Here is a 22,438-nt window from a genome sequence, read left to right on the forward strand (position 1 = left end):
CTCTGTGCATATTGTATGGGGGAGATATATGTAAATAAGGAAGCTATGTGTAATAGATTTACAAAGATCAATTTTGAAAAATCAAAACCAGTATGTCAAATTTTGCACATAAGTTTTGGCTCATAAGTGTTTTTGTCACTAATGCCAAAGGGGGAGATTGTTGGAAGTATGATATATTTGTCATTAGTTCAAACACTTATTCAATTTTGAATGCTTATCTAGCTCATCACTTAGTCTATGGTTTATATCGAGCATTCAGTCGTTACCTTGTAAGTTCAGCAGGTAAATAGTTCTCATCAAGCATTCCAGAGGATACCAAGTGAATGAGAAATTCAGCAGTGTTTATCGAGTGAAAAAGGTAAATGAAGGACGCAGTGTTTATTGAGTGAAGAAGGTAAATGAAGGACACAATGTTTACTAAGTTAAACAAGGTAAATGAAGAAGTTAGTTTCTACTGAGTGACACTATATCTACCGAGTCACCAATGGTTATCGAGTTCCAAGCAATGTTATGTGGCTAGTATGAATTGAACCTCTACTCCTACCAAGTGCATGACGATGCCGAGTAACGTAGTGGATGCTGTGTATCAGAAGGTCACCAAGTTAGCTTGAGGAACTCGAGTTTTCTACTATCTAGCCGACTCTGTAATATTTTGTTCTCTTAGTTTTGGCCAACCTTGCAATTGTAAATATTGGAATGGTATATATGTAACGTATGATATCATTTGTAGTAAGGGTGTGTATGAAGATAAAAAGAGAGTAATGTTCGCATATAAAGAAGGTATTGCTATATTTTGAGAATAGTGAAAGCAAATCAGTAGTAGAGTAAAAGGAATACAACAAGGTCAACATAGGAGAAAAAAAGTTATATCTATCACATCAGGTGATCAGTGCAAAAAAAGGATCTTATCAACAAATAGTTTTAAGCATATCCACTGCTTCATCCTAAAAGGTGAATCATTTTATAAATCCTTTAACAAGGTAGACTTAACAGTCTTTTTGTAAATCTCCTAACAAAGTGCATACTTTACTGTATGTTTGTAAATCCTCTAACAAGGTGGATCTAGTAGTCCTAATTGCTCCTAACAGGGCATATCACCAGAAGTGATCATTGTAAGCCTTAACAAGCCAACTTTTGGCTGTAGTATTGAAGTTTTGTGGGTATCATCCCCACCCCAGTTTTACTTTCTAATTGGAAGGTTTCTAGGTCACCAAATCATTGTGTTCATGTGTTATGAATGTTTATCTTTCCATGCATACAGTAAATTAAATGAATAAATGGTTAATGCTTTCAATGCTGAATTGATTTAAAGTTTTCAAAGTTACAGATTCACCCCTCCCCTCTCAGTAACTTAGCTAGTATTGATTATTACCAACAGTAGGTTGTGGAGATTGAATGCCACTTGTGTGCTTCGTCAAGGGACTATTGTCTCTGTTAGAGGTCATTGAAAGAAATAGTTGGCAATTTTAATGAGGTGAGAGGTGCCAATATTTTTTTAAGGCTTATGAATTTTCATATCAACAATGAGTTTTTTTTCTATGGAGTAACAATAATTTTTAGATATCTTTTTTCAATAGAGGGATTTTAGAAGCATAGTAGTTGCATATGAGTTGAAGAATTATTATTTTTTATTCCAATATTGTGTTTCTAGATGGTTTTGTTATGGATACCTTAGGAAATAATATCACAACCACTACTTTGTGAAAAGTCATTTTTCTAGTGATAGAATGCTACCACAAGGAATAAGGTGAGCTTCATGCCTTATATTTTCATAATTTAATTTTAGCCTTGCTATGTTGTTCAAATAATCTATTTCTATAATTTTCTTTGCAATTGATCCCTCATTTTTTTGTTTTGACATTTTATAATTCACCATAAACCATGTTTTAATCTTAAATTTAAAAATTAAAAGATTTGGTTACTCTTAAACATCAAGATCATATCTTTTTTTCTATTGTTGAAATGTATTGGGGACTAGAAAGAGAAAGAATATTTGGCTCAACAATCAGCTCAAGCAATCTTGATTACCATGTTGACATGGAGACAATTGTTCTAATTTTTGGAGATCTCTTACATATTTCTTCTCGAGAATTTTGGATCAAACTATATGACACTTTTAGAAAGGTATTTTGTGAAAAATGATGGAATTCAATTGGACATTCTAAATAGTATTGTTACACCAAAAAACTCATTGGTGCATTTTGAACATTATTATAAACTTCAAATTTGTATTTAATAAATGATTAGTTGTGTGAACTTTCAATTCAAGAGTGATATTTTTTGAGACATTCTTAAATGATGACTTGGATAGTACTAAGATAAAATGATACAAAACCTTCCAATTAGATCTTCTAAAAGTAGTTGGTACCAAAACAAAACTTAAATGATTCTTTCATCTTTAGAAAAAAACTTAGCTGAGAGCTCTTTTTTCCTATATTTAGCTCATAGGCTATTATAAGTGGAGACTTTAGTAGAAACCTATCCATTCCTACAAACTAGATACTAGATACTATTGGCATTTTTTTTTTGAAAACTTGTATATGAGCAATCAATGTGAATATCACATGAATCTTTCAACACCAACCATATTTATTCCCATATTTGAGATCTATAGATTTTATATATTTGTATAGATTTTTAATAATTCATAAAATTTGTGTATTGAATTCTTTAGGCAAATATTTAGTGGAGTAAATTCCCCCTTGGATTTTTTATATCTAAAAAAATTATTAATGATTTATGAGATTTGTATATTGATCTCTTTCATGCTGATATTTACTACAGTTAATTCCCAATAGATATTTCTAACTACCTCCACCTTGTATAAATATCCTCTTTGAATAGCATAAACAATATCCTTGAATGATGTAAATAGTATTCATTTACAATCTAAGGTAGAAACTTGAATATCAGGGCAGATCTGCTAGTTGTCCTTATCTATCAGGTAACAATAGCCTTTAGTTATTTAGGTATTTTATTCACTTATGTTATGAAACTAAAATCCATAGGCTTTGTTGGCTAAGAATCCATTTTTCTATTCTTTGGAGGCAGAGATTTATGCTAGTTTAGAATTTTTAGTCATGTTTAGAATTGTTTATTATTTTGGTACTTTTTAATGTTATCTGCTTCTATTTCTAGCATTTCTTTTATTTTCAGTAGTCAAAATAATTCTTTTTCAGCTATGCATGTCTGCTACACATGTAAATACCAAGTACATATGAATGCATTTAGTGGTTAGGTGAAAATGATTAATGAAAGATTGGGTGCCCTATGTCCTTTACATTATTGTGTTTTGGCCTACATCATCATGAGCACTGTATCATAGTGGCTTTGGCCCAGTTGTTCATTTGGGTCAATTTAAGCAAGCTCTCCATTGCAACCATTGATCTACCCTGATTAGTCTCACCCAATAGATGACGGATCTTGTTAGACAACTAATTTATTTATTTATGTACTTTGATACTTTGTCTATAGTCTTCCCCATATGGGTCTTTAGCATTTCTAGTAAAGTATATGGGTATAAAGTGTCACAATAATTAAACCTTTGTAGCTTGATGCATTCAATCAATGCCCCAAACAATTCATGATTGGCAAAAATGCGAGTATACCCTAGAGTGTTGTGTTATTTTTTGATGTTCGATAACAAGAAAATTGGTACAGAGGATGTAGTGGTCTCCAATTCTTAGGTTGGGGCTCCCATCAAGGAGAGTATTTTTCTTGGTTTGATGTTCTAATCAAAATTCATCCACTACAAAAAGCCCCTACTAGAAAATGGTAAGGGGTAAGTGATGCCCATTTAGTGTGTTTATTGTTACTATTTTAAAATTTGATAAATCCTTCTTGTATATTTTCTAGTCTAGATACCATGATCCATGGTGATAGGGTTCTGCACCTAGTGCTTTTACCATGTTTTAGGAGCTATTGGATGCAATATTTCACCCAGTTTCACATAGAACCACACTAATTCACACCACAGGAGTTGGGTAATTTATGTTGTTCAATTTCACATTTGGGTCGATTATGTTATCTAATTTCAGACACAAACACTAGTTCACACAAATTTAGGTATAAGATGGATAGTAGGGTGACACTCTAGAAGGAATGGGGAAAGAGGACATGTTTATTCAAAAGTAGTAAACACAAAAAAATATTTCATCAAAAAGTGCATCAATATGTGTTTTGTGTATTACATAAGTAGTGAAAAATTGAAATAGTTCATAAAGCAGTGCCTAGCCTGCAATTTCTGCCATTCCATGGCAAGAGGCAACCAATATTTGTATCCCACAAACATGGGCCACCATTTGAAGAGTATCCTACCCACCAAAGTGCTTGTGTTGAGCTAATCTTCATTTTTTCACATGCCTTCAAAATAAACCTTCACACAAAAGAATCTAAGGATTTGATTGGTAATTTCCCTGGTATAAAAGCATAGAGTAGTATATCTATCCTACTATAATAACAATAGTTAGTTACTTGTAACAATAGTTTGAATGCTTAGAAAAATGTCCATTGTTTCATAAATATAATTTTTTAAAAAATAATTTTTCTTTACTCCTAACATATTGGCATGAGATTAGTTTTTCTTTTCCTTAATCATTTTTTATAAAATGCTCATTCCCCAATACCCTTTCAGAGATTCAAATATTTAATTGACTCTTTTCAATTAGACATGGAAAACAAATTTTAAATTCTATGGATGTTATTGTGATAAGCAATAGCAATGCCCCCCCCCATTACCAAATGAGTCACCACCATCGATTAATTGGGCTGATTTTCCAATGAATAGTATTCTAGTGTTTTCAATTAGAGTTGTACTTAGCTACATTAAAATACTAGAGCATGCAAAGGCAACATGCTCAATAATCTATGGCGTGCATGATATTGATGTCATGCTTATGGAGGCAAGAGTATTGGAAATCCATCAATATTTGATATGCTAACCAATTACTACAACTTCCTATGTGACATGCATGGTGATGAGTACTATGCCCTCGGTTGTGCTCCTAGTATCAAAGATGCATTTTAGAATTACCTCAATAATGTGTAGTGCATACAATATATACTTGTAAATATATTGTTATTGGTATCATAAAGTAGTGAACTTGATAAAGTGTATGCCTTTTCTATTTTTTTTTTGAAGAATTGGCCACTGGTACCTACTTCTTGTCAAATAGATTTTGCTGAAATGGGTCTTATTTTGTATACAACTAAGGAACTATGTTTGGGTGTACACCATTTTGTGTGGTTTTAAAGCACTGGCCTCCTATAGATATGTAAAGGAGACTTAGTTTTAAGACAACATTGGAGCTATGATATTACGATGTATACTGGAAAGTTGTACATGTTGTATATTGTTTAATATAGATGTCACTAAATCATATATGTTGTGTTCTATGCTTTGGGCATCTGATGTTTATGTTAATACAAATAATTGTTACATGTTTCCAAATCTTTTTTATGGAGTAGTAAATGGACCGGTATCAACCAATGAGTATACAATTCTTCTAAAGTTGAATATCAATGTGATAGCCATTTGTTCCTTGTTGAAATGATGGATTACCTATTGGCTGTGAGCATACAATTGTTCTAAATTTGAATATTAGTGTGACATCCATTTGTTCCTTACTGAAATGGCAGTGAGCATATAGTTCTTGTAAATTTGAATATCAATGTGACAACCATTTTTCCTTGCTAAAATGATGGATTACCTATTTCAGGAAATGACATAATCAATATATTATGCATAAGTTCACTTAAGTATAATTTCAGCAAGGTTGTACTACAATACTATGTCCTTCAAATAGTTTTTGAGTCCTTTAAAAAAAAAATGTCATGTAGTTTATTAATTTTAATTTTCAATGGTGATATTGGATCATGGTACAAGCATTTTTTCTCTTGATAAAAAAATAGCATCAATAAATATTTAGAGGATTGACAAATTTGTTTGCACACCACATTGCAGTAAAAACAACTTTCATCTACAATGTCCCAGTTAATTTTTTTTTTTGCAAGAATTTATAAAATATCTATGTTTACAAAGAAATCTGGGAGACTAGAAATAGTTAATTTTAGTTTTCAATGGCCATATTGGATCATGGTACAAGCAGTTTTTCTCTTTGTAAAAAGTAGCATCAACAAATATTCGCTAGATTGACAAATTTTTCTACTCATCACATTGCAATAAAAACATCTTTCATCCACAATGTCCCAGTTAAGTTTTTTTTGCAAAAGTTTATAAAATATCTATTTTAACAAATAAATTTGGGAGACTAGCAAGGAAAAATCATTTATGGTTTTATTTGTTTTTCAATACTCTTTGTTAAATCCTTGCTCTATAATACCTATTTCAAAAGAATGGCATAGTCAATATGTTATGCATTGTATTTCTCATATTTATTTTAGTAAGATCAATTTAGTTAACATGTCCTATTTTAATATTCAAAGAATTGTCAACACAAACTTCATTTATAGGCTATTTGAATTTTGTAATCATTTTACTAGCTGAAGGGCCTGCTACTACAATGATTTCTTTAGCTATTTAGGGTTTCATCTAAAAGTTTATTAAAATCTCCTCCCATCAAAAGTTGTACTATCATTTAGTGGGTCCAGGGAATGCAACTTGTAATGTTTTTTCATTTGATGGGTATAATTGCTTATAATCTGCATCACCATAATTTGATTTGATCAATACTATTAATTATTTTTAATGTTTTAAGTAATTAATTAAAAATAAAGTAAACATTGGATATTAATAGCATTAAGTAGTCATCCTAAAAAATAATTTATTATTTAACTAAAAAGACATTAGGTTTGGAAATTGAGTTGTGAAAATAAAAGTTGGTCTTGTGAATTTTTATAACTTAACAATTTCAATTCACTTACTAAATAAATAAAAAATAATAAGAATTGAAAATTGTTATATGATTAACAAGTAACAGGAAAAAAACATTTTCTAGTCTGCACTCAAATGGCATCATCTATACCTATATGAAAGCTTTGAAAGAGGTTGGAGTATTAGTTGGATTTCCATTAGAGGTTAAATTTGCAATACATATACAAACCGTGGGAGCATTGACAGAGCATGCATGAATTATCTTCAAACGTATATAGTAAGAATTGAAGATTTCAAATAGGCAAAACTAGATATATTGAAAAAGTTTAAGAAACTTTTATTGCATTGATTGATATGCATGTGAGACACATGAAAGTATGTTGATCATTTGACAAGATTCTTCGAAGATGTATGTCTATGAAATGAATGACTATAGAGTAAAGTTAAAATCGATTGATTGCTTATATAAGTTAGAAAAAAATGTAAAATCTATAATTATTTTATAGGTTGAAAGGCTTCCTATAATGAATTTTTAGGTGTTTGTCGAGCGCTTTTATTGTCACAAACTACTTACTATCATTATATACTTACTATCATTATAGTGGTAAAGTAACTTCGAATTTGCATTATAAGTTTTTAACCTATTATGAGTAATTCCCTACTCTGGCAGATGGATAAATCTAATTTTTAAAGGGTATTGTTCATAGCTATCTATTCTTTTGCAGATGTTTTAGTGTTTTCTCACATTTTTCAATAAAAAAATGGTAATTATTTAAGTAATTTTTTTATTGAAAGAAAATACAAGAATACAATTGATATTTTAGTATTGTTATTATTATTTTTATTAGGATAGTTTAAATATAATATAATAATAATGAGGACTCTAAGAAAACTAAATATTATTATTATTATCAAATTTATTAATAATGTTTTAATAAATGTTGTTATTTTGATATTAATGATAATGTGAAAGAAACAAGAGAAAGGTAATGATCAAACTTTGAGATTCATAAATCCCCCAAACCAAACTATTAGAAAATTTAATTAATTTTTTTGTTGATTTCTTTGCTTATAATTACATGAGAGTTTTAACTTTGAGAATGACTAAATTTATATGCTCCAATGTACTTGTTATTGAGTGTTGTAATTATTATTTCATTCCTTTCAAGTGAAAAACATCATTTGTATTCTCTCCATGTATTGAAATCATTGTTTTTTACTGAGCTAACTTTTATATTTCACATTCTTAGGTGCCTTCGAAATAAAAATAAATCCTTAGAAGAAAAGAAGCAAAATAATGTATTCCCCACACTGAAAGAGCATATTCTATTGCATCTAAATTATTTTTATCTGAGCTAACTTTTGTATTTGTCATGGTCAAGTGCCTTCCAAATATAAAAAGTGTTGTTAAGTATATCTATACTCTCAATAATCTACCCATAAAAAGCTTTGGCATTCATAATGAGATATAGACACGTATATGTAGAGTGCATTTATGAAGACAATGATAAATATAGTATAATTTATAGTATTTACATCATATGGTACAATGTAATATCATACATTTGCAAGGAGAAAACTTTAATGCACATGATTTGTCATTTATAGAGCTAAATTACCTCCTACCACTAAAAATGTCTCAATTAACTAAATATGTAATTACAATGATTAATGATGGGAACCTAGAATTACAACCATACCTCCAAGTGGTAGACATTGTTGAGTTGGGTCCGAATTGCAAGGCAACACCTCAATATAGAATGGACCTCTCCGATGGAGCTTTCAAACAAAGAGAAACCATTCCAAAGAAATATAATGATTATGTTGGCTCTGGTGAAATTGTAAAGGGGTCTATAGTGTTACTTAAAGGGTACAATTACCCTATTATTTGTAAATCAAGATATGTAATTCTAAAAAGTTATCCAATAATTTCTAGCTATGAATACAAAAACATTTGTATGTCTAACCTCATTTTTAAATCCAACCTTTTCTAGTATGTTACAATGTATAATTTAGTTGGACTTAATGTGCTCATGTAGGTGGATTGTTGCTTATGAAATAGACATCACTTGTTTGAATCATGATATTATTAGTGAACCCATCTACATATTCAAGGAACAAAGCCTAGAATTACATGGACTAGACTTGGGTTCTACATAGATAGGTGTACTTGATAAAATTGATGTTTCACAACTACCTTCCCAAAAATTGGTGCTTGGGGTATCATCTCCATTAAAGAATAAAAAAGTCAACCCTACTATTACTCCAATTAGAAACTTGAACCCATATCAAACAAGGTGGCTAATAAAGGGTTGCATTACATCCAAAAAAGAGATTCACCCATTCAAGACCTAAAATGGTGAAGGTAAACTCTTCTCCTTTGATATTATAGATTGTGAGAAAATTAAGGTATGTATCACTTGTTTCAAAAAAATTGTAGATCTTCATTACATAAATATCCAGGTAGGATCTACATATACAATAGTAGGTGGTACCATCAAGATAGTGAATAGGTTGTACAATAAACTTAAAAGCCAACTTGAAAATTTTTTGGAGGATAACTTGAGGGTTTTACTCTTAGATGATGACTTGTCAATTCCAAAACATCAATTTTCATTCATCCCTCTTGATCAAATTTTGCACATGACCAATGATTTCCTTGTTGATGTTATCCACATAGTTGTTTATGTGGATCCATGTACCACAATAAGGAGGTTCCATGAGATGGAAGTTCTTAGAAGAAGTGTCCAATCGATGGCTATTTTCTTGTGTACTATAAATGCAACTTTATGGGGACCAACCAGTCAAAAAGAGGGGACATGACTACAAGAAATGTACCATTTACATAATGTAGTTATTCTTGCAATTAAAACTAGAAAAGCCACGCAATACAATGGAAAGGTCATAAGTACTTTGGCTAATACTCAAATATTTATAAACCAGACATAGATGAGGTAACAAAACTCAAGTTATGGTTTGATGATAATGGGAAGGATATGTTACCATCATGAACACAAGCTATAGATGTGCCCCTACAAATTCCAAGGAAAAAAATTATTGAGATTAAGGGAGAAACTATGAAAGTCTCCCAACCTTTTAACTACATTACAAAGGCAACAATTCAATTGATTAAAACTAATTTAGTTTACTATCCATCTTGCCCCCTTCACTTGAATGGAAAACAATGTAAGAAAAAAGTTGTTAGAAATGTTGATGAAATATGGACTTGTGCAAAATGCAAAGGCACATTCGTAGATTGTATTTAGAGGTACATGCTTTAGGTAAAGCTAGTAGATCATATAGGCATACTCTGGGTTGTTGCTTTTGATGAACCTACAACCTATCTTGTGGGTATGGCAACCCATGAATTATACATGCTCTAATTTAGTCAAGATGAAAATATTGATGCATATACAATAATCCAAAAAATATGTTTCAAACAATTCTTCTTCACTATCTCTATTCTATATGACTCAAGTACTGGTCAAGGTTGTTTGAAGTTGACAATCACCAAAGTTGACTCTCTAAATCTTGAAGAAGAAAATTCTTCCTTGATTGATAAAATCAATGCTATGGAAGGCAAGAGTGCTTAAATATATTTGTATTGCTTCTTCTCAATTCCTCTTCACTATCTTAGTTCTATATGACTCAAGTGCTACTGAAGGTCATTTAAAGTTGACAATCACCAAAGTTGTCACTCTAAATCTTGCAGATGAAAATGTTTCCTTGATTGATACAATTGATGCTATTGAAGGAAAGCATGCTTAAATATATTTGTATTGCTTCTTCTTTGATAATACACATACATAAGTGTACTCCCAATGTTGATTCTATGTGTCAACATATTAAATTTACAATATATTTGGTGAATTAAAATGTTTATGCTTTTATTTAGCACTCCCAACATTCATTTATGCTTTTGTTTTTATCTTAGCGAATAAATGCTAATGAATTGTTACCTCGGCATTAGTAATTTTCAGAGTTAGCAAGCTTTTTGTGTCCTTATCCAATGAAAATATTCTGTGGCTTATTTTAAATGTTTATGATTGTATCTAGTTCAATTCAATAAGGATATTTAGCACCAAATAAATTCTTTATGATATACTTTTCATGAATTAAATATTTGGTGTTTGAATCTAAAAATGGTGCTTCTACTACTTTGCAAAATCCATTGTTTACACCACACATTTGAATATGTTAATATTTTTTTTTTTAACAATAATATTATTCACATCCTATTTCACACATCATTCTCAATATGATATTTATTATGAAGTGTGTAACATTGTTTGCAGAAAATAAACTCTTCCTTTGGAAATTGTGAAACACTTCTATCATCAGATGAAAATTAAAAGCATGAACTTCACAAAAGAGATTGCAAGTACTATGCTTGCCAAAAATGCGAGTACTATGCTCACCAAAAAGAAAAAATCAATGTTTTTCATCATATGAAAAACAAACGAAAAAGGAAAACATGTGGCATGTATATAGTGACAAATACTCAGATAGCAACTATTAATTCAAGCAATCTCATACCCCATAATGATGTAGACTTTGCAATAGCTTCTAAGAACTTTTGCACTAGGATAGATGCATTGGAAAACACACAAACATGCAGAGTGTTCAATGAATATTACCCTGGCATGCACACCTCTTCAATAATTTGTCATAATTTGTAGTAGATGTTCTTGAGAAAAGGGGTGACATCACTTACCAACATCTAATAATATGGACCTAGGAAAACAACCAGGTGAATTAAAAAATCTAACCCAAGTTGAAGAGATGCTCATAGCATGCATAAATCCAATAGTGTAAGTAACCCATGCTCGTGGTGGGAAATACAAATATTATGGTCATAAAATTAGCTTCCTACAAGACATTAGATCAATAGAAAAGTACCTCCCACATAGAATTTCAGATTTGGATGTCTTAATAGTTTGAAGACTCTAGACCCATGAAACGTACTATGATTTCTATGTAAGTAAAGGTTGAGTTTGGGATGCATTAAAATAGAAGATCAAATATGATCCATACTATAAGGATGTTCTAATTTCTAATAAATGTCTACAAGAACTCCTAGATACAAGTATAGACATTTCAAGCATGCTTCATACTATTGATGTAGACAATGAATGTGAGCTCTCAACTAAATTTGAACATCCATGTGGTGACGATGAAAATGAAAGTGACATAACATATACATCATCTTTTATGGCTAACTTACCCAATAGATGACATGAGATAGATATCATCAAAGAAATAGTGCAAAGTTCAAATGCAAATGATGCTCTTATTTATTGACCAAAGCTCAATCTATCTCTAGTAAATGAATACAATACTGAAGGACTTCTTGATATGGCTTTCCCCACAATTTTCCCAAATGGTGTTGCATTATGAATGCAACCTCACTATCGACAAGTTAAGATGCATGCATATGTGTTGCACTTAATGAGATACCATGATAGTAGATTTGGGAGCCACCTAAGGTTCCACTATTTTGTACTTAATCTAAAGATGCAACATTGAACTCAAGGCCTCTCTTCTATGTTTGTGAAGAAAAATCTAGAGGACTTCATCCCAACCATCATTGAAAACCTTTGATTATACATATAATAGATGCCCAACACTCAATTGGCTAAAGAATTGATGCACTTTGGATCTTCCTTGAGGGGAACTCATGCATATTAGAGTAAACATCATGATGAAATTACAAATATGATCAACCAAATAGGAACCCCTACTCTTTTCTTCATATTTAGTGTTGTAGATACTAAATGGCTTGAATTACAATGACTTTTTCCAAATGGCCTTCCATCAATGCTTCAGACCAACAAAGAATGCACAAACAATGTTATTAATAACCCACATACAACTTCTCTATTCTTGCATGAAAGGTTCATAATATTTTGTGAAGAAGTAATAGAGAAAGTCTTTCTTGTGATAGATTATTGGTATAGGTATGAATGGAAACATTGAGGATCAACACATATTCATGGATTCATTTGGATTTTAGTGCACCTAACATGGACAAGCTTGACTGTCATAATCATGTAGAGGTAGATCGAGTGAGGTTGTTCTTTGACAAATATGCTAGTGCATGGAATCCCCATAGTCCATATTGTAGATGCAACACACAACATCAATCATTGTGAGAAGATCTTTGTTTGCTGGAAACAAATACTATCTTCTCTAGAGATATGCATGTTGACTATGAGGAATTGATCAAGCACATTCAATGACACAAACAATGTACTGAAGCAATGTGCTTACAAAAATGAGGTAATATTTTAGAGTGTCACTACAAAGCCCCTTGGTTAGATAGTGCTAATTCATCCTTGGCTTGTGATGAGTATGGAAAAAAACCCATGCTCCAGCTCGAAATGATGATAGGTTGAATATACACAACCCGAATATGATTTCAATATGGAGGACCAATATGGATTTCCAACCAATTGTATCAAAGATAGTTGTTGTTAAATATATAGAAAAATACACATCAAAGGAAAAAAGGAAATCAGAGAGTTGTATTGACATGCTAACACACATATGCAAGCAACAAGTGGGTGAAGACCATACACTATCAACATATCGTAGATTTATGTTCGAGATAATTGTAGATCATGATATTGGTGCATAGGAGACGTGCCATATGCTACAAAAGATACCACTTGTTGTTAGTCATCACTCTTTTATAACATTAAATGTTGGACATAAAGTTTTGCATCGAATTAACAAAAATATAGGGGATAATATAGTACTAGTGAGTTATTTTCACTCCTACATAGAAAGATCCACTAATATGGAACTAATTCCATTGATTAAAATTTCTAGATCATTCTCATTTTCAACTACTGGCAAAGGGTGCAAGTGGATGGTGAAAAAAAGAGAGGCTATTGTCAATGTTTTTCCTCATTTCTATAGTACCCTTGATGAGGAATTTGAACAATTTGAGTTGTTTTGTTGGAGTGAGCTACTTTTGTACAAGCATTCTCACAACATCATTATAGATATTGGTCTCACTAAAGATGTGAATGTTGCAAATTGGAAACAATTAAAATTAAATAACTACCATTTTTTGCATGTGGACTGCCTGATAGTTACAGAGGCTAACCATGAAGAGGATTCAAATGATACAAGTGAGGTGGATCCAAGAAAGACAAGTGACCTAGATGAATAGGAGTTGTTATCATAGATGGGAGTTTCTAGTGGTGAGAAATTGAATGCCCTTGAAATTCTAGAACAATGTGACTTTGATAATATCAACAATTGGGATGAATGTTCTATACCTCACCATTTGCACAATACTACAGAACATGTCATAAGTACAAATAAGACATCCAAGAGAGATGACCACTCCATACTATAAGAGCATTTTCCACTCTATCCATTATCTCCCAAACAAGAACTAGCACTTACCATTATAAAAGAGCATTATAATGATATTTCCTCCAAACAACCACTTTGTATGATCATACAAGGAACAATAGGCATAGGAAAATCATACTTGATAAATTTAATTAGACATGCACTTTGGGTTTTAGCATCTAAAAGTAATAGTTCACTCCTTCCTGTTGCACCTACAAGAGTTGCACAATTCAACACAAATGCCTCAACCATACATGCTACACTTATGATGTAGGAACATCCAGAGGTATAAGGGCAATCTTGTGTCATCCAAAAAAATGTACTTAGACTTAGTTTTTGTTTCATGTGTTTTCATTTTTGGATACCCATTTGGGTCAAATAAAGGTTCCAACTCTCACAGTTCCATTATTAGTGTTCTGGGTTAGAGTTTTTAATCACCTTGGGATATGTGTAAATGCCAAAAAAATAGGAGTATGTAATTGAGCCATCATTTTGGTGAACTAGAAGGTGTAAATTAGTCAAATGATTTTCATTGTAATTTAGAGCATTCCAAAAAAAGAATTAGGTCAAAAGGCCCTACAGTTTGAAAGTTATCACAGTTTTTTAGTTTTTGGAGACATCCTAAGAAAGCTTCAAGTCAGGTTAGGGGCATTAAATTACCTCAAATAGGGCCAAAAAATGGGAGATGAGAAAATATCCTCCATTGGGCTATAGTGCACTTTGAGAGCGTTTTGGAAATGTAAACAGTTAGTCAATCAGAGCTACGGTTCAAAAGTTATGCCTCCCGAAAGTTTGGTTACCATTTCTGGATTCTTCTAATTTTGTGTTGACTTCTAATGTGACTTTTGGAGCCTTCTATTTGGTTGGTGGATGCCAACTAGCACTTTCTAGAATGTATTCCTAATCCTTAACCCTCTGGGGTCTATTTAAGAACATTTCTGGCATTTTAAAAGGCAGTTAGGAGTGGAGTTTGAGAGAAGGTACTGGGAGAAGAATTTATCTCTAGATTTATGCTATTGTAAGCCCATAGGGCATGTTTTGGAGTTTTTTTCTCTGCACTAAGTGTACTAGAATTTGCACTAAGTGTACTAGCATATTTTTATAGTTAATAAAATTTTTCGTTTCCTGTTGTGTCCATTCTGTTCTTGGGTTGTGTCCCCATCAAGTGGTATCAGAGTTGGTTTTCCTGAGTGTGTAGACAGAGTGTTGACTGTGAGGTAGTTTGCACCAGGATTGTGTGGTTGTGGGTTTGAGTTAAGAATATGCCTCCACAAAGAGAGCATGGTGGAAGGGCCGAAACTATTAATCTTGAGGAGGTTAGAGCCCTCCAAAGGTAGGTACAAGCATTGCAGGAGGAGCTCCATAGAGGAACAAATATTATTGCAGGTGACGAAAGTGAGGATGAAAATGAAGAAAAAGAAATTGGACCAGAAGGGGAAGTTGATGAGAAAGTTCTGAATCAGGCAGAGGAAAAGCTTTTTAGGGCCATTACTAAGTTTGTGAAAAGACCTACAATAGATGTGGGTGTATTTTTAGGAAATTTGAAACCAGATGAGTTGATTGATTGGATCAATGAATTGGAAGAATACTTTGAGTATGAGGATATAAAGGACCCAGATAGGGTTAAGTTTGCAAAGGCCAAACTGAAAGGAAATGCCAAAATCTGGTGGCAAGAGGTTCAATTGAAAAGAAATAGAAGAGGAAAGGAGAAGATCATAAGGTGGAATCGCATGGTGGACAAACTAAAGAAACAGTTCATTCCTCTTGACTATGAACTTGATTTGTTTAAGAGGATGCATGGGTTAAAGCAAGCAAGAAAATTAGTCTAGGAATATACAGAGGAGTTTTATCGACTTTTGATTAGAGTAAGGCATGTAGAAGCAAATAAGGAGAAGGTTTCTCATTATATCAGTGGGTTGCGACCTGGCATCCAGGAGGAATTAAGTTTGGTAAGAATGACCAGTGTTGAGGAGGCATACCAATTTTCCCTACAAGTTGAAGAGAAGCTAAATAAAAAGTTTGAAGGGAGAAAAAGAGGGTGTGGTCAAGGAGGAAGGGGTAGTGGTAGGTCATCTGAAGGCTGAAATGAAAACCAAAATAAAAATGAAGATGTGGGTACTAGTAGGAACCAGAGGAATGAGGGTTTCAACCGCTCCCATGATCAAGACTTTTGAAATCAAAGAGGAAGAGATAGAGGATGTGGACAAGGAAGAGGAGGCTTCTGTGGTACCTATTTCCATTGCAATGAAGAAGGTCATCATGCCTTTGAATGCCCTCAATGACAAGGAAGGACAAATAGGAGAGCCGAGGCTCAAGCTAGGGTTGCTCATGTGGATGAGGATGCACAATCATCACATTCAGAGGATGCAGAAAGAGGAGAGACTTTAGTAAATGAAAGGGTCCTACTAAGTGGTGAGATTGAACCAGGATAAAGGAGGAGTTTATTCAGTACCAGGTGCAAGTGTGAGGATAAATTTTGTGATGTAATCATTGATGGTGGTAGCATTGATAACATGGTATCAGAGGAGATGGTCTCTAAGCTAAAGCTCAAGAGGGAGAAACACCCCCACCCCTATCAGATTGCTTGGGTGAAAGATGATCATAAGGTCCTGGTAAGTGAACAATGTTTAGTGAAATTCAAAATTGGGAGTTACCATGATGAAGTTCTCTGTGATGTTATTCCAATGGATGTTTGCCATCTATTGTTGGGAAGACCATGGTAGTTTGATAGGCATGCAGTACATGATGGTCATAGAAACACATACTCTCTAACAAAGGATGGAGTTTGCCACAAATTGAAGCCCATGAAAAAGGAAGGAGAGAAGGTATGTAGCAGTGGTAGGATTTGTCTTGTTGATGGAAGGAAGTTTTTAGATGGCATGAAACATCAGTATATTTGCTATGCTTTGATTCCTAGGAAAGATAAAGAAGGTAGTAGTGAAATACCACTTGAAGTTTCAGATTTACTAGGTGAGTTTGGAGATATCATCTCTAATAATGTTCCAGAAGGATTGCCACCGGTAAGGAAAATCAGTCATTAGATAGATTTAATCCTAGGAGCTAGTTTGCCTAACAAGGCTACTCATAAGATGACTCCTACTGAAATTGAGGAGCTAAATAGATAGGTTCAGGAGCTATTAATGAAGGGTTTGATTGAGGAGAGCCTGAGTCCATGTGTAGTACCTGCAGTACTGGCACCAAAGAAGGATGGAGAGTGGAGGATGTGTATAGACTCTCAAGCTATAAATATGATAACCATCAAGTATCAGTTTCATTTGTCAAGAATGGATAATCTTATGGACTGTTTGAGTGGAGCTCAGTACTTCACAAAGATAGATCTCAAGAGTGGCTATCATCAGATATGGATACGAGAAGGAGATGAGTGGAAAATAGCCTTCAAGACCAAGGATGTCCTTTATGAGTGGTTAGTCATGCCCTTTGGATTGATGAACGCCCCAAGCACCTTCATGCGGCTTATGAATGAGGTACTTAAGAAGTTCTTAGGAAAATTTTTTATTGTCTATTTGGATGATATTTTAATTTTCAGCAAGATTTTGGAAGAACATTTATTGCATATCCGTAGTGTCCTTGAAAGGTTAAGGGAAGATAAATTATTAATTAATCTGAAGAAGTGTATCTTTACAAAAAGGGAGTTAGTCTACTTGGGGTTTGTTATATCACCTGAAGGTCTCAAAATGGATCCAGAGAAGGTAAAAGCCATCTTGGAATGGCCTACTCTGAGGTTTGCTATTGAGGTAAGATCATTTCATGGTCTGGTTAGTTTTTATAGGAAGTTCATTAAGAATTTCAATGGCATATGTGCACCCTTGACTGACACAATAAGAGGGGATAGAAAAGAGTTCAAATGGACTGCGGCAACTGCGAGAAGTTCTGAATTGCTGAAGAAGAAGGTGACAGAACAACCTATGTTGGCACTTCCAGATTTTAGAAAGGTGTTCCAGGTAGATTGTGATGCTAGTGGCAGAACTATTGGGGCTATATTAAGCCAAGAAGGTAAGCCTATTGCATATTTTTGTGAGAAATTGAATCATGCGAAAAAGAAGTATTCTGTTTATGATCAAGAGTTCTATGCAATAGTTCAGGCCTTAAAGAAATGGAGGTATTATTTATTGCCAAAGGAATTTTTTATATATACTAATCACCAAGCATTACAGTACCTAATAGCCAAGGTAAATTGAATTAGAGGCATATGAAGTGGGTAGAGTTCTTGTAGAGCTATACATTTGTGTTGAAGCATAGAAGTGGAAAATCTAATAGGGTTGCAGATGCACTAAGTAGGAGACAGTTGTTGCTTACAGTAATGCAGGTTTAAGTAGTTGAGTTTGATGAACTCAAGAATCTATACCCTGAGGATCCTAATTTTACTGAAGCGTGGAAAGCTTGTAAAGAGCCTGTTGCTATAGATAGAACTAAGTGGTTAGACTATCTGATTCAGGATGGTATGTTATTCAAGGGTAGTCAATTATGCATTCCAAGGAGTTCCATAAGGGAAAATCTAATTAAGGAGAAACACAGTGGAGGGATGGCAGGACATTTTGGTCAAGACAAGACCATTTCCATTCTTAGAGAACATTATTTTTGGCCTCAAATGTCACAAGATGTGAAGAAGTTTGTACAAAATTGCTATGTTTGTCAAGTGGCCAAGGGATTTAGTCACAATACTAGACTATATCAGCCATTGCCTGTTCCATCAAAGCCATGGGAGGACATAAGTATGGATTTTGTTCTTGGATTGCCGAGGACACAAAGGGGTAATGACTTAGTATTTGTGGTGGTTGATAGGTTCTCCAAAATGGCACATTTCATTCCATGCCACAAAACTCATGATGCTATCCATATTGCAGACTTTTTTTTTCAGAGAGGTGGTAAAACTACATGGCCTCCCAAGGAGTATAGTTTTTGACAAAGATACTAAATTTGTGGGGTGTTTCTAGAGAACATTATGGAAGAACTTGAGAACAGACTTGAATTTTAGTTCCATACATCACTCGCAAACTGACGGCCAAATAGAAGTGATAAATAGAAGTCTGGGCAATTTGCTGAAATGTTTAGTTGGGGATAAGCCCAAGGGGTGGGATTTGATTCTACCACAAGCAGAGTTTTCTTACAATAACTCTATAAATAGGATTACTGGTAGATCAGCATTCCAAATTGTATATAGAAGTAGCCCAAGGACTGCACCAGAATTGAGGAAGATAGAGCAAGGGGAGAGGACAACTGCTGAAGCTGAAGAATTTGCTGAACATATCAAGCGTCTACATGAGGAGGTTTAGGCACACATTACTAAGATGAATCAAGAGTATAAATCTAGGGCTGATCAAAGGAGAAGACATAAGGAGTTCCAAGTAGGGGAGCTAGTCATGGTCCACTTAAGAAAAGAAATATTTCCAGCCAATGCTTACAACAAGCTAAAAATGAAGAAATTTGGCCCCTGCAAAATTCTGAAGAAACATGACTTAGGAAATGCATATGAGGTGGAGTTGCTAGATGGTATTCACATTTCTCCTATTTTTAACATTGCAAAATTAATAGAGTATCATGATGATGGTGCAGATGAGGAGCCAATGTTAGAGCCATGTCCAATTCTTGCTTCTAAAAAGGAGGAGATAGAAGACATTCTAGATCATCGTGTGGGCAGGAGTACCAAAAATAGGCAGTATGATGAGTATCTGGTCAAGTGGAAAGGACGGTCGATAGAGGACTCAACTTGGATATCAACAGTTGAGCTTTTCCATTTGGGATTTCCTCTACCATTCATAAAGTGACAAGGTCACTTTTCAATCTACCCTAGGTGTCTGATGCAGGAGCATCCAGAGGTATAAGGGCAATCTTGTGTCATCCAAAAAAATGTACTTAGACTTAGTTTCTATTTTATGTGTTTTCATTTCTGGATACCCATTTGGGTCAAATAAAGGTTCCAACTCTCACAGTTCCACTATTAGTGTTCTGGGTTAGAGTTTTTAATCACATTGGGATACGTGTAAATGTTAGAAAAATAGGAGTATGTAATTGAGCCATCATTTTGGTGAACTAAAAGGTGTAAATTGGTTGGATGATTGTCACTATAATTTAGAGCATTCCAGAAAAAGAATCAGGTCAAAAGGCCCCATGGTTTGAAAGTTATCATAGTTTTTCAATTTTTAGAGACATCCTAAAAATCTTTCAAAGTCAGGTTAGGGGCATTAAATGACCTCAAAAAGGGCCAAAAAATGGGGGACAAGAAAAGCTCATCCATAGGGATATAGAGCACTTTGAGAGCTTTCCAAAAATGTAAAAGGTTTGTCAATCGGAGCTACGGTTCAAAAGTTATGCCTCCTGAAAGTTTGGTTACCATTTCTAGATTCTTCTAATTTTGTGCCGACTCCTGAAAGTTTGGTTACCATTTCTAGATTCTTCTAATTTTGTGCCGACTTCTAATGCAACTTCTAGAGCCTTTTATTTGGTCGGTGGATGCCAAATAGCACTTTCTAGAATGTATTCCTAATCCTTAACCCTCTGGGGTCTATTTAAGAACATTTCTAGCATTGTAAAAGGCAGTTAGGAGTGGAGTTTGAGAGAAGGTACTGGGAAAAGAATTTATCTCCAGATTTATGCTATTGTAAGCCCATAGGGCATGTTTTGGAGTCTGTTTCTCTACACTAAGTATACTAGCATTTGCACTACAGTTAATATAATTTTCCCTTTCCTGTTGTGTCCATTCTATGCTTGGGTTGTGTCCCCATCACTGTAGAATACCAATAAGATAAATATACCCACTGTGTGGACAATCACTACTAGTCTTTCAAGAAGACATGAGATATGTTAAATACCTCCTTATTGATGAATTTATCCTCATAGGGCCAAAATTGCTTTTGAAAATAGATAGTACATTGCGTAAGGCTTTTCCCCATCAACAAAAATAATGCTTCGGTGGGACATCTATAATTCTTATTAGTGACTTAGCACAACTACCCCCCATCATGGATAAACCAATTTATGCATCACACTCAGCTACCAAATATCTTTGGGATAAATTTACAAAGGTCATCACATTGACAACCATATTTTGCCAACAAGGTGACACTCAAGTTCAAATCAACTTTTGTCACATGTTGTACAGTATACAAAATGCAAATCCGACTGAGAACGATTGGGAATTACTTATGCAACATACAAATAAAATGATATCTACTTTCAAACAAAGATCATTTGATCATTCAATGCACCTTTACTCTACAAAAAATTTAGTTAAGATACAAAACAAACAAATTCTTTAATTACTCAATCTTTCCATTACAGTTACTATTGTAGTAAAAATACACTTACAACCAAACCTTGATAATGATGTTGATTTACTCCCAAAAGAACTATTGCTATGTAAAGGCAAATGAACAATGTTAATGAAAAACCTCTAGATTTGAATGGGCCTTGTAAATGGATCACTTGGAGAAGTGGTAGATATTGTGTATACATTGGGATGTAAGCCCCCTGACCTACCTCTATATGTGGTTGTCTAATTTGATAATTATACTAGCTCACTTGGGACCAAAATGACCCAAAAAGTCTACCTATAACACCTATAACCTTGGGTAATTATAGACAGATCCCACTATCTACGTCATGGGCACTTACCATACATAAATCCCAAGGATTCACACTTGAAAGAGCAACAATTGATATTGGTACAATAGGATGATAGGAACTCAACAACCTGTGTATAGAGCCAACATTCTTATTTGATCAATATTCAAAAATGAAAGATAATCCATATACCATTATAAAAAAAAAAGAAGAGTCTCGATTGAAAGAACTCTCACTATAGAGTGGATAGGTAACAAATATATTACTTTCCTCTAATTTATGTGACTATGTTTATGCTTACATCATTAATTTTTAAATTGGCTACATTTGTGCATTTCAATCTCATTGTATGCTGATGTATACATTTATTATGTTACAGGTATGGTGAAAAAAAACCCCTTTTGGTGATTCGTTGAAATTTACTTATATATGGATACTCACATGTATCCAATATGATCTATAAGTTTTCTTGTTTAGCATATTTCTATTGTATCTAATGTGTAATACACTCTTTGCATCTATTTTTTTAATGTATGATGCAATTGAATAATAAATATGTTACTTTTATCTGACATGGCTTTCAATGGGTCCATGTTTGTGGAGGCTCCAAGATATTGTAATTTCAAATATTGTAGATTATTTATGTTTCTTTTAATGGTG

This window comes from Cupressus sempervirens, chromosome 4 (assembly GCF_028749045.1).
Source record: "Cupressus sempervirens isolate cs-2001-9-10 chromosome 4, ASM2874904v1, whole genome shotgun sequence".
Classification (NCBI taxonomy): Eukaryota; Viridiplantae; Streptophyta; class Pinopsida; order Cupressales; family Cupressaceae; genus Cupressus; species Cupressus sempervirens.